Source organism: Jatropha curcas, chromosome 6 (genome assembly GCF_041381405.1).
Source record: "Jatropha curcas cultivar XTBG-Jc1 chromosome 6, XTBG_Jcur_1.0, whole genome shotgun sequence".
Lineage (NCBI taxonomy): Eukaryota > Viridiplantae > Streptophyta > Magnoliopsida > Malpighiales > Euphorbiaceae > Jatropha > Jatropha curcas.
Window position 1 is genome coordinate 13,454,657 of NC_143156.1, and position 12,308 is coordinate 13,466,964.

The window sequence follows — 12,308 nt, forward strand, 5'->3', positions numbered from 1 at the left end:
TCTAGGAATGCCAAGGTTTAAAATACTTTAGAGTAAAACACACCTTTATATCATAACTTTCATAAATATCAGTGTTTTAAAAGTCTAGAAACAAATAGTTTAGATCAATGAACATGATTGAGTCCAAAAATTCAAATTCAAAACTTAAATATGCTAGAATTTAGAATCGACTATATTTAACACTCATTACTAGACATGAGAACTTTCAAGCTTACTTGTAATCATTCCAAAAATGTTAAACAAAAACAAAAATTTTTTTGCCAAAATTCCCTTCCCCCAATTCAATCAATCACATTGTCCCCAATGTGCATAAATTCCCCAAACTTATTGCATTACTAGAAGGAAAGCAGTAAGAGAGAAGAAGAAATCTTAGCAACATTGTATTGAACAATACAATAGAACGGGTGTGGGAAGAGTCTTAGCTAAAAGAGCAACTAAACATTAAGAACAAAACAAACTACTAAAAAGTTATAAAAATTCAAATAACAAATAAACTAAAGTGAAAGCAACCAAGACAATGTATTAGAACAAATAAACAAAAATAAAACAAAGAAAAGTGAGAAATCCGTCAATTCTCTGGTGGTGGAGGTGGCTGCAGAAGCTGGAGGATGGTCTGGAGTTGGCCTTGCATGGTGTCCATCCGAGAATCAAGACTGCCATTCATAATCTCGATGGACTGGAAACGGTCTGCGATCATCGTTTCCATACATTTAAGGCGCGTGTCAAAGAGGTCCATCCGAGACATCATTCTTGTAAGGACTTCATCGTTCGACATGTTGGCTGTGCCTTGGAACGATGGACCGACACCGGAAGTACCTGCACCAAAAGAAGAAGGAAAAGGAGGAGGATTATCCTCTTCCATGTTAGCTCCACCGGCTGCTTCTGCTCCTGTATCATCAGGATTAGCCTCTGGGGTGCCCACTACTTGATATGTATCCCCGACTTTTTCGATCAGTTTCATATGTATCATAACATCTAGGTCCAGTCTAGTACCACGCCCTCCTCCTACACAATCATAAATTGGCCTAGCCAGGTTCCAAACCTGTAAGTATCTAGCAATCCGGGTTACAAAACATCCCACCATTATGGCCCCTTTGTCGGCTCCAGCCACCTTTCCAAATTTTTGGCAGAGCCAATAACCAACATTCAATAAAACTCCATTCTCAATAGCCCACAGAAAATATAATTCGTTCAAACTTAGCACTCCATCGCTTTCACTCCTTCCAAAAATGGAATTAGATAAGAATTTGTGAATGTAGCGCAAAGAAGGTTTTTTTAATTTGGATGCTTTAGAATATCTAGGATTATAATTCACTTCACCTGTCAAATTTTGCCAAGTATTTCGTGCGCTAAAATCCTTAGATATTTGTATCTGGCTATTGTCTGTAGGAAACCCAAAAATGTGGCTAATTTCATTCACAGTTAATTCAAAGTCTTGACTAAGAAGCCTAAAGTTAACCCTACTTGGTGGTGAATTAGGCAATAACGGAATAAAACTCCATTCTCAATAGCCCACAGAAAATATAATTTGTTCAAACTTAGCACTCCATCGCTTTCACTCCTTCCAAAAATGGAATTAGATAAGAATTTGTGAATGTAGCGCAAAGAAGGTTTTTTTTAATTTGGATGCTTTAGAATATCTAGGATTATAATTCACTTCACCTGTCAAATTTTGCCAAGTATTTCGTGCGCTAAAATCCTTAGATATTTGTATCTGGCTATTGTCTGTAGGAAACCCAAAAATGTGGCTAATTTCATTCACAGTTAATTCAAAGTCTTGACTAAGAAGCCTAAAGTTAACCCTACTTGGTGGTGAATTAGGCAATAACGGAATAAAAGCGCGATAGGAACTCAGAAATTCTAGAGTTAGAGGGGCATAGACTAAGTCCTTCATATCAATAAATTCCCCCCATCCTATTCTCTTAAGAGGGTCTAACAGAATATCCCTAAGACCCACTTGCGCTAAGGCAGCCTCATCGATAAATCTATTCGGTAAAATAGGCCAAAGAGATAATTTTGTGTACCTTTCTTGTTGATCGGATGAGGCAAATTCGAATGGAATTTCAAGAGGTGAAGGAGGTTGAGGAGCCGTGGAGGATCGCGTAGTCGAACGCTTCCGAGCAGCAACGGCTGATGCGGGTCTGCTACATTTGTATCTAGGAGGCATTGTTGGAGTTGATTATGTGAAAATTTTGGGTGGAGAGTGTTTGATTTGAGAGAAAAGGGAGAAGAAAAGAGAAAGTTTGAGAGAAAGGAGTTGACGGCTAGGGCGTGCTAGATGGAAAAGAGAAGGTTTGGAGGCGTGCTCTTTAAATAGGGGCGCCAATAAATGAGTTGGTCTGATCGTGGCACGGCCGTGCTGATGAGCACGGCCTGGGCGTGCTCCCCTCTGACCTGCAAAACAACAAAAGTGGCGTACCTAGCATGGGCGTGCTACATAGCACGGCTTGGGCGTGCTCTTCTCTGCCTCTCATTTTGAGAAGTGCCTGGTGATAGCACGGGAGTACTATCTGGCACGCCTTGGGCGTGCTTGTCCCTGCCTCTCAAGTTCTTTTCGCGCTCGCGCATATGAAACTCGCGCTCGCGTATTTTGCTGGCAAACTTTCTGCCTCTCAAAGGTGCTTTCTCGCGCCCGCGCATACGAAAGTTGCGCTCGCGACTTCAGCTCGCGCCCGTGCATATGGAAGGTGCGCTCGCGAGTTTTTCTTGCAAATCTTCTGACTCTCTTTTCTAATTGTCGCGCTCGCGCTTGTGAATGTCGCGCTCGCGACTTGGGCATTTTTCTTTGTTGAGACTTGCTTCGTAGCGCGACTTGGGCGTGCCACTTAGCACGGCTAGGGCGTGCTCTCCTCTGACCTTCAAGTGTGTAATCTCTTTTCTATGGCACGGGCGTGCTGATGGGCACGCCTGAGGCGTGCTCTTCTCTGACCTTCAAGTATCAACACCTTGGAAAAAAATGCACGGGCGTGCTTCGGGGCACGCCTGGGTGGGCTGGCTTCTCATCTCATGGCACGGGCGTGCCACCCAGCACGGCTAGGACGTGCTTGGTTCTGGATTTCCACTTTTTCCTACAAAAACTCTTAACTAAACAAAAGAACACTTATGGAGAAAATTTGGGATTTTGACAAATAAAATAGGGAATAAAAATAAATAAATGGATGAAAATTTAACAAAAATAGATGGGTTGTCTCCCATGAGCACTTTTGTTTAACGTCGTTAAGTTCGACGCACTTATCTTAATTTAGGCTAAGCAAGACCAATTGTAGTCTTGATGGGTTCAAAGGTTTCATTATAATAGCTTCTCAAACGTTGAGCATTTACCTTGAAACTTCGATTCGACTTACCATCCACTATTTCAATCGCGCCATGAGGAAAGATTTCCTTGATTGTGAATGGTCCAGACCACCTAGAGCGCAACTTACTAGGAAATAACCGAAGTCTAGAGTTATAGAGCAACACCTGCTGGCCTACCTTTAGATCCCTCATGATAATGCACTTATCATGCCATTGTTTAGTGCGATCTTTGTATATTTTGGCATTTTCATAAGCGTGAAGGCGCATTTCATCCATCATGTTTAGCTGTAGCAATCGCTTTTGACCAACCTCCTTTGCATTAAAGTTAAAAAATTGAATGGCCCAAAACACCTTATGTTCTAACTCTACGGGAAGATGACAAGCCTTACCATACACCATGCGATATGGAGACATACCTATAGGCATTTTGAATGCCGTTCTGTAGGCCCATAGAGCATCGTCTAGCTTTTTGGACCAATCCTTTCTCGATTGTCCAACAGTGGTTTCGAGGATCTTTTTGATTTCTCTGTTAGTGACCTCTACTTGTCCACTGGTTTGAGGATGATATGGAGTACCTACACGATGAGTGACACCATATTTTGCAAGAAGGGAGTCTAAATATCTATTACAAAAATGCTTACCTCCGTCCGTGATTATCGCCCTGGGAGTTCCATGCCTTGTAAAAATGTTTTTCTTGATGAAGCTCATCACACTTTTGGCATTGTTATTTGGAAGAGCAACAGCTTCTGCCCACTTTGACACATAATCCACCGCCACTAGAATGTATTGATTTGAATATGATGGTGGAAAAGGTCCCATAAAGTCCAGACCCCATACATCAAAGATTTCGACTTCAAGGATGCTGTTCAGGGGCATTTCATGTCTCTTCGAAATGTTACCTAACCTTTGACAACAATCACAAAGACGAACATAGTTATAAGCATCTTTAAAAAGATTAGGCCAATACAAACCACTTTCTAGTATACGCGCAGTTGTCTTGTTTGCTCCAAAGTGGCCTCCACATTCCATTGAATGGCAGAATTTAAGGACACTTTCTATTTCAGTTTCCGGTATACATCTCCTGAAGAGCTGATCACTACAATACTTGAACAAAAATGGCTCCTCCCAATAGTAGAATTTGATATCATGAAAAAATTTTTTTCTTTGTTGGTAAGAAAAATTGGGAGGAGGAATTTTGCAAACAAGATAATTAACAATGTCAGCGTACCAGGGGGTTTGAGCATTTGCCACTAGAAGAAGTTGCTCATGAGGAAAGCTTTCATTGATTTGTAGCTCGCTTGTGTCTTCTTCCCCCAATTCAAGCCTGGAAAGATGGTCAGCAACGAGGTTCTCGGTCCCCTTTTTGTCGCGAATTTCTAGGTCAAACTCTTGCAATAGAAGTACCCAACGAATGAGTCTTGGCTTTGCATCTTTCTTTTCTAGCAAGTATTTGATGGCGGAGTGATCTGTGTAGACTATTGTTTTAGCTCCAATTAGATATGCCCTGAATTTGTCAAAAGCAAAAACAATAGCTAGTAGTTCTTTTTCCGTAGTTGCATAATTTAATTGTGCATCATTCAATGTGCGACTTGCATAATAGATAACATGCAACTTCTTGTCTTTTCTTTGTCCAAGAACAGCTCCTACAGCATGATCACTAGCATCACACATGAGTTCAAAGGGCAAAGTCCAATCTGGTGTAGTGATGATCGGGGCTGAGATTAACTCCTTCAACCTATTGAAAGCATCTAAACATTCTTTGTCAAAATCAAAAGGTACATCTTTAACTAATAAATTGCAAAGAGGTTTAGTAATTTTTGAGAAATCCTTTATGAATCTCCTGTAAAACCCTGCATGCCCAAGAAAACTTCTTATGCCCTTCACTGTGTTAGGGGGAGGTAGTTTTTCAATTACCTCAATTTCTGCCTTGTCTACTTCAATCCCCTTTTGAGAGATTTTATGCCCTAGGACAATACCTTCACTAACCATGAAGTGACATTTTTCCCAATTTAACACAAGGTTAGTATCTTCACATCGTTGCATCACTAAAGATAAATTATGAAGGCATGCATCGAAGGAAGAACCAAATACAGAAAAATCATCCATGAATATTTCAATAAATTTTTCCACCATATCAGAAAAGATGGACATCATGCACCTTTGAAAGGTTGCAGGGGCATTGCATAGTCCAAAAGGCATTCTCCTATAGGCAAAAGTGCCATAAGGACAAGTGAATGTAGTTTTCTCTTGGTCTTCAGGGGCTATAGGTATTTGGAAGTACCCTGAATAGCCATCTAAGAAACAATAAAAAGGATATCCTGCAAGCCTTTCAAGCATTTGATCAATAAAGGGAAGGGGAAAGTGATCTTTGCGTGTTGCTTTATTTAATTTTCTATAATCTATACACACACGCCAACTTGTGACTGTTCTTGTGGGGATTAATTCATTGTTTTCATTAGAAATAACAGTCATACCTCCCTTCTTTGGAACAACTTGGACAGGACTTACCCAATTACTGTCTGAAATTGGATAAATGATGCCGACATCTAAGGGTTTAATAATTTCAGCCTTAACTACCTCCTTCATGTTAGGATTCAGTCGCCTTTGGTGCTCGATTGAAGGTTTGTAGTTTTCTTCCATCAAGATTTTATGCATGCACACACTTGGGCTTATTCCTTGTAGATCTGAGATAGACCATCCTAATGCTTTCTTGTGCCTTTGTAAAACCTGCAACAACCTTTCCTCTTGATCAAGCGTTAAGTGAGAAGAAATAATAACAGGAAAAGAATGGTTCTCACCTAGAAATGCATGTTTTAAATGAGGTGGAAGTTGTTTCAGTTCATGCTTAGGAAGTTCCTTTTCTTTTTCATTCAAGATGCTTGACTCATTAGCATTATTTTCAACATGCAAAGTGGTCTCCACACATTCATCGACTACGTCAATTCTAAAACAGTCTCCATGATCCATAGGGAGTTTACAAGATTTAAGTACATCAAATACAATCTCTTCCTGTCCAACTCTAAGAGTCAACTTACCCTCATAGACATCTATCAATGCTCTTGCAGTTGCAAGAAAAGGTCTTCCAAGGATTAGAGATCCTTCCCTGTCTTCATCAATATCAAGAATAACAAAATCAACAGGAAAGATGAATGTACCTACCTTTACAAGCACGTCTTCTACAATCCCTCTAGGATATTTAATTGAACGATCTGCTAATTGCAAAGACATCCTTGCTGGTTTGAGCTCTCCCATACCTAGCATCTTAAAAACTTCATAGGACATAAGATTAATGCTAGCACCTAAATCTGCCAAAGCCTTTTCAAAGTCAAGATTACCAATGTTACAAGGGATAGAAAAACTTCCTGGATCTTTTAACTTTGGAGGCAGTTTGTTTTGGATAATTGCACTGCACTCCTCAGTTAACATCACTGTTTCTTGATCATCAATTTTTCGTTTCTTGCTCAAGATATCTTTTAGGAATTTAGCATAGCTAGGCATTTGAGCAAGAGCTTCAGCAAAAGGAATATTGATTTGAAGCTTCTTAAACACATCCAGAAACTTGAGGAAGCTCTTGTCATCTTGTGCTTTCTTTAATCTTTGTGGAAAGGGAACAGGGGGAACATAGGGTTTTACCTTTTCTTTTTCCTCTAAATCAATGATAGGCACTTTTGATTGTTCTTTTTCCTCCTTTTCTTTCCTCAGTGGTTCATCTAATTATTTGCCACTCCTCAAGGTAATAGCCTGCACTTGTTCTTTTGGATTCTTTTCAGTATTGCTAGGTAACGTACCTTGAGGTCGAGATGCCATCATGTTTGCGAACTGCCCTAACTGAATCTCCAAATTCCTGATTGCAGCTTGCTGGATTTTATGGTTCTCCCTGGTTTCATTCATGAATTCCATGTGTGATTTGGAGAGGGCAGTGAGGAGGTCATCATGAGATTTCTTTTCTGGAGGGTGGAACCCTGGGGGTGCATTCAAGGCATTGTTAGGATTACTATAAGATAGGTTAGGATGATTCCTTAACCTGTTATCATATGAATTTGAATAAGGGTAATTCTTTCTTCCTTGATTCATCACATAGTTCACTTGCTCCAAAGTCTGCGGATTTAAGGAGTCCATGATGCATTCCCCAATTCCATGTTGTCCATTGCACCTATCACACACTTGCATAATCGAATTCACAGGATTAGTAGTTAACATGTCCAATTTCCTTACCATGTTATCTACCTTGGCATTAAGTGCTGTAATGGCGTCTATTTCATAGACTCCTGCGGTTCTTCTTCTTTCGGTATTATTTTGGTAGTGGTTGTTGCTTGCCATCTCCTCTATTAATTCCTTTTTTTTCAAAAGATCCACCTGCAGCTGCATCTAGAGTAATTTTGATGTTAGGAGATAATGCATTATAAAAAGTTTGTACCTGTAGCCACTTGGGCAAACTGTGATGCGGTCACTTCCTTAGCAAGTCCTTGAATCTTTCCAAAGCTTCGTACAAGCTCTCTTGATCATGATGAGCAAATGTCATTATCTCATTACGCAGCTTGGTGGTTTTTGAGGATGGGAAGAATTTAGCTAGGAATTTTTGAGCTAATTCATCCCATGTTGTAAAACTTCCAGCGGGACACGATTGTAACCATGATCTAGCTTTATCCCTAAGAGTAAAAGGAAAAAGCCTCAACTTGATTGCATCTTCAGAAACACCATTTTGTTTGAATGTGTCACAAATTTCCAAAAAATTGGTGATGTGAGCATTAGGATCTTCACTAGGCAAACCTCCATATTGGATCGAGGTAGAGAGCATTTGGATAATTGCAGGTTTAATCTCAAAGTTATTAGCTTCTACCCTAGGTCCTGTAATACTTGAGGTTGTCCCATTCAGATTAGGTGTTGTATAATCCCTTAAGGTACGGATCGGATGTTGAAGTGGTGGTCCAACTACGTTTTCGTTTCTGTTTTCGTTTTCGTTGGCCATGTCTGCTTGTTGTTCGAGTTTTATTTCTCTTGCTTTTCTTGCAGCGTTGTGCCTACGAAAGGTTCTTTCAATTTCTGGGTCAAAGACTAGAGGTTCAGTCGTCCTTGATCTTCTTTGCATAAAACACCTGGAACAGCACTTAAAAGAAAATTAAATAAAAACGAAAGAGTGTCTAAATTAATAACAGGGTAATTCGTATTGATATTGATACGCCAATCCCCGGCAACGGTGCCAAAAAACTTGACAGCGGTTTTCGCAAGTGTACGAAATCGCAACAAGTAATATAGAGTAAGAAAGTATCGTATCCACAGGGATTGTTTATCAATTACCAAAATTATGTTAACCTATTATTATTTAGACGATGATAAAAGGAATTCGCTGTAAAGTAAATAAAATTCAAAGTAAAAGAGATCAAACACAAAATTTAGGTGAAAAGAAATCAGGGGATTAAGCTACTAGGGAATTTGATTTCATTTAATTCTATCCAGCTTATTCTATTAGTTCATTAATCAAGTTTAATTGTTCAAGTAGGAGAAAACAACCCTAAGGTTACTAACAAGCTCTCCCGATTTATTGTTAGCTATTCTAATCCAATTTAATCACCTATCTTAATAGTGAAATTAAACATGAATCAGATCATTAGGTTTTATGGTTGTTTTATGAATTCACAACTTAATACTTTATTAACTTATGAAAGCCCCCCTTGAGTCAAACCATATAGTTTCCACATCAAGTTATTATTCTCAAGTAAATTATTACCTTGTTCATATCAATAACCCTTCTCCCGAATGTGATTATTGAAATAATTCAATCCAGGGGAATTTTTCTGCCTGGAAGCCTTAAGCACAATAATAAGTTATAACAAGAACAAAGAAAAATAAATCTAATATTATAAGTTGGAATCGAATTAAATTACATCAAATCCCTAGTATAAAAGTTTAGCTAGACATAGTAATTAAATTAAGCTCAATCATACTTGAATCATTCATTATATTTAAAGACAATAATAAAGAAAGAAACAAGATGAAGAGTTTAGAATAAAAACTGTATCACAACTATGTTGATGGCTTCCTTGAATCTTAGCACAATTATTTGAAGCTTGAAATCTTTGAGAAGAAGAGAATTATGTAAAGTGTTGCACAAAAAACGAGATCCCCTACTATTAGAAGTTCCTCCCTTTATATAGAGATCCTGAAGGCAAGTCTGACTCCTTTTAGGAAAGTAGAATCCTTATTTAGCACAAAATCCTTTATAGGAGATCATAACTGTTTAGGCTCTTGATTTCTTCTTGATTAGGACTCCTTTTTCTTCAAGAATAGGTCCAGGTCTTGTTTAGTGTGTTTAGGAAACTCCCTGAAGTCGGCCCATGTGAGAAAGGCTTGATTTGCGTGTTAAATTCACGCTGGTTCCGCCTGGGCAGCACGGGCGTGCTTCATGGCACGGGCTGGGCGTGCTGTAGTCTGGAGGTCTGGCTAGTGAAGCACGGGGCATGCTAGGTAGCACGGGCTAGTGAAGTACTGAAGCACGGGCGTGCTACAGAGCACAGGCATGGCGTGCTCTTCTCTGGAAGTCTGTCTAGAGTTGCCATGGGCATGCTATGCTTGACACGCCCTGGTCCCATTGTAGCACGGCCGTGCCTTTTGACACACCCTGGCCGTGCTCTCTTCTGTCTCTCCTTTGGTTTACTTGGCTTCTAACACGGGCGTGCCTTCCAGCACGGGCTGGGCGTGCTAGAAGCTGAGTGCCTTGCATTCTAAAGTTCTTTTCTGCGCCAAATTTCTGCAATTTTCTCTTAGATCAAGCGGATTAAAGACCAAGGAAGCTTTTAAACACAATTATACTAAAAGTGATTTAAAATTAAATTAAAGAAGTAAAAACTTACTAAAATTCTAATAAAAACTATATTAAAAACACTATAAAATTTACACTTATCAGTTCCGGACCTCCAAAAAATATTCCGGGACCAGTTCCGCGATCCTTGCGACGTCCCGGACGTTTCAAGTACCATATTGGTATATTTCCAGTGAACTCTCCGAATAGCCTCCGGTCAGGCCAGACTGTTTGCAGTCCGAAAAAACTGGCTCCTTGAGCCTCAAAAAATGAATATTCACAGGCGATTGCAGCCGCTGTCGCCGGCGGCTGTCGCCGCCGGCAATAGCGGCTGTCGCCACCTTTAAGGGCGGCCACCACCGCCGCGGTCGGGAAAACTGGCTTTTTTTTAGCTTCAAAATTTGAGTATTCACAGTTGCCCCCCACTGGCTATCATAAAAATGATTTATGAGAGCCAGTGGCTGTCTGAAGGAGCAAATTTTGAGGATGGGCAGAGGAGGAAACCCCGCTGTTGGTCTTTTTTGCTTTGAAATGAAATGATCAAATGCATGGATTTATGTTTGTAACTTAAAGATGTTTTTGCCTCTTTGAGGACTTAAAAAGAAGTTTTGCCTCTTAGAGGACTTAAAAAGATGTTTTGCCTCTTAATGAGGGCTTGAAAAGAGATTTTGCCTCTTAGAGGACTTGAAAGATGTTTTGCCTCTTAATGAGGACTTGAAAAGATGTTTTGCCACTTAATGAGGGCTTGAAAAGATGTTTTGCCTCTTAATGAGGGCTTGAAAAGAGATTTTGCCTCTTAGAGGACTTGAAAAGACGTTTTGCCTCTTAATGAGGGCTTGAAAAGAGATTTGTTTTATTTTTGTTTTTTTTTCTTTGAGAACCAAGGGTCCACCTAAAGTCGAAATGATCAAATGGCTTGGTTTTGGGTGAAAAATGGTTGGTTATTGGTTAGGGTTTCACCCTAGGTTTTATGTAAAAAAAGGTTAACCATTAACCGGGTTCTACCCTGGGTTTGTGTAAAAGAGATTGACGATGGTTGGGTTTCACCCTGGGTTGTGTATGTTTTTTTTTATAACACTTGCCCCTGAATCCGACTTGGAGGATTTTGCCCCCTGCTTGAGAGAATTGATGCCTTTATTAGCTGAAATAGAATTTCTTCTTAATGAAAGACTAAAAATTTCGTGATTACTTCTGTGATGGGAGAATGGTGAAGGTTTTTATCACTTCTTGCCCCCAGAATGGTGCTGACCATGGAATACTTCCAAACATTGGTGTTGTACTTGTCCAATCGATTGGGGAATCAAAGAGAACAAAGCCACTTATATGACTCAAGGAAACAGACAGTGTGGATGACATCGCTCGTCTGAAAGGATCGAAGAAACGATGGTCCGAGTGGAGATGAGGTATTAAAGAATTACCTCTCAACGATTATGTTTGACATTTTTTAGGGTTGTTTTGGAAACCCCGGGGATTGAATTGACATTTTCCTCTCTCTCTTTTTTTTCAAGGAATGACTCAAAGATTGACGCTTTCAAAATGAACTTTTGAGAATAACTCGATTTTTGTGACTCGTTGTGGAATGACCACTGGTGATGGAGACTTGATTTTAGAGACTCATTGGAGACTCGATTTAGAGACTCAAATTTTTCTTGTGGTGAATTTTGACTCGAAGGAATTCAGTGATTCCTGGAAAAAATGATTTATATACTCCCAAGGAGACCTTTCAAAGGGATTTTTTTTTTTATTTTAAGGACATACTTTGCTGTTTATCCTACGAAAAAATGGACTCTCCAAAAGAATTCATGAAAGCACTTTTGCCTTAACTTTTGCCTAGTAGCAACCCTTTCGGGTTTTCGACTCTAGCAGGCTCTTTGCCCTAACTTTTGCCAAGACCGCCCTTTCGGGTTTTCAGCCTAGCGGGCTCAATTCTTACCTGAAGCTGTCCTTTCGGGTTTTTCAACTCCAGTTTTTATTTTTCTTTTCTTCTTTTTTTATTTTTTTTTTATTTTTTATATTGGCAAAGAGAAAATGCTTTTTATGATGCAAACTTATGTTTGCGACCGCGCCTTTGCGGCTGCCTACGTATCTCCAAGAACTCTTCGGGGGATGGGGAGTGTGAATACTCAAATTTTGAGGCTCAAAAAGCCAGTTTTCCCGGCCGCGGCGCTGGCAGCCGCCGGCGACAGCGGCTGCAGACACCTGTGAATACCCAATT

The 12,308-nt window shown here is 39.8% G+C and overlaps 1 non-coding gene across 1 annotated transcript; it reads left to right on the plus strand.

Annotated features, from left to right (window-relative positions):
* Positions 1 to 7,727: 7,727 nt before the first annotated feature.
* LOC149495567 (small nucleolar RNA R71) lies at positions 7,728 to 7,834 on the plus strand. The gene has a single exon (XR_016321517.1). It is a non-coding gene; the product is annotated as a small nucleolar RNA R71 (small nucleolar RNA).
* The last annotated feature ends 4,474 nt before the right edge of the window (positions 7,835 to 12,308 follow it).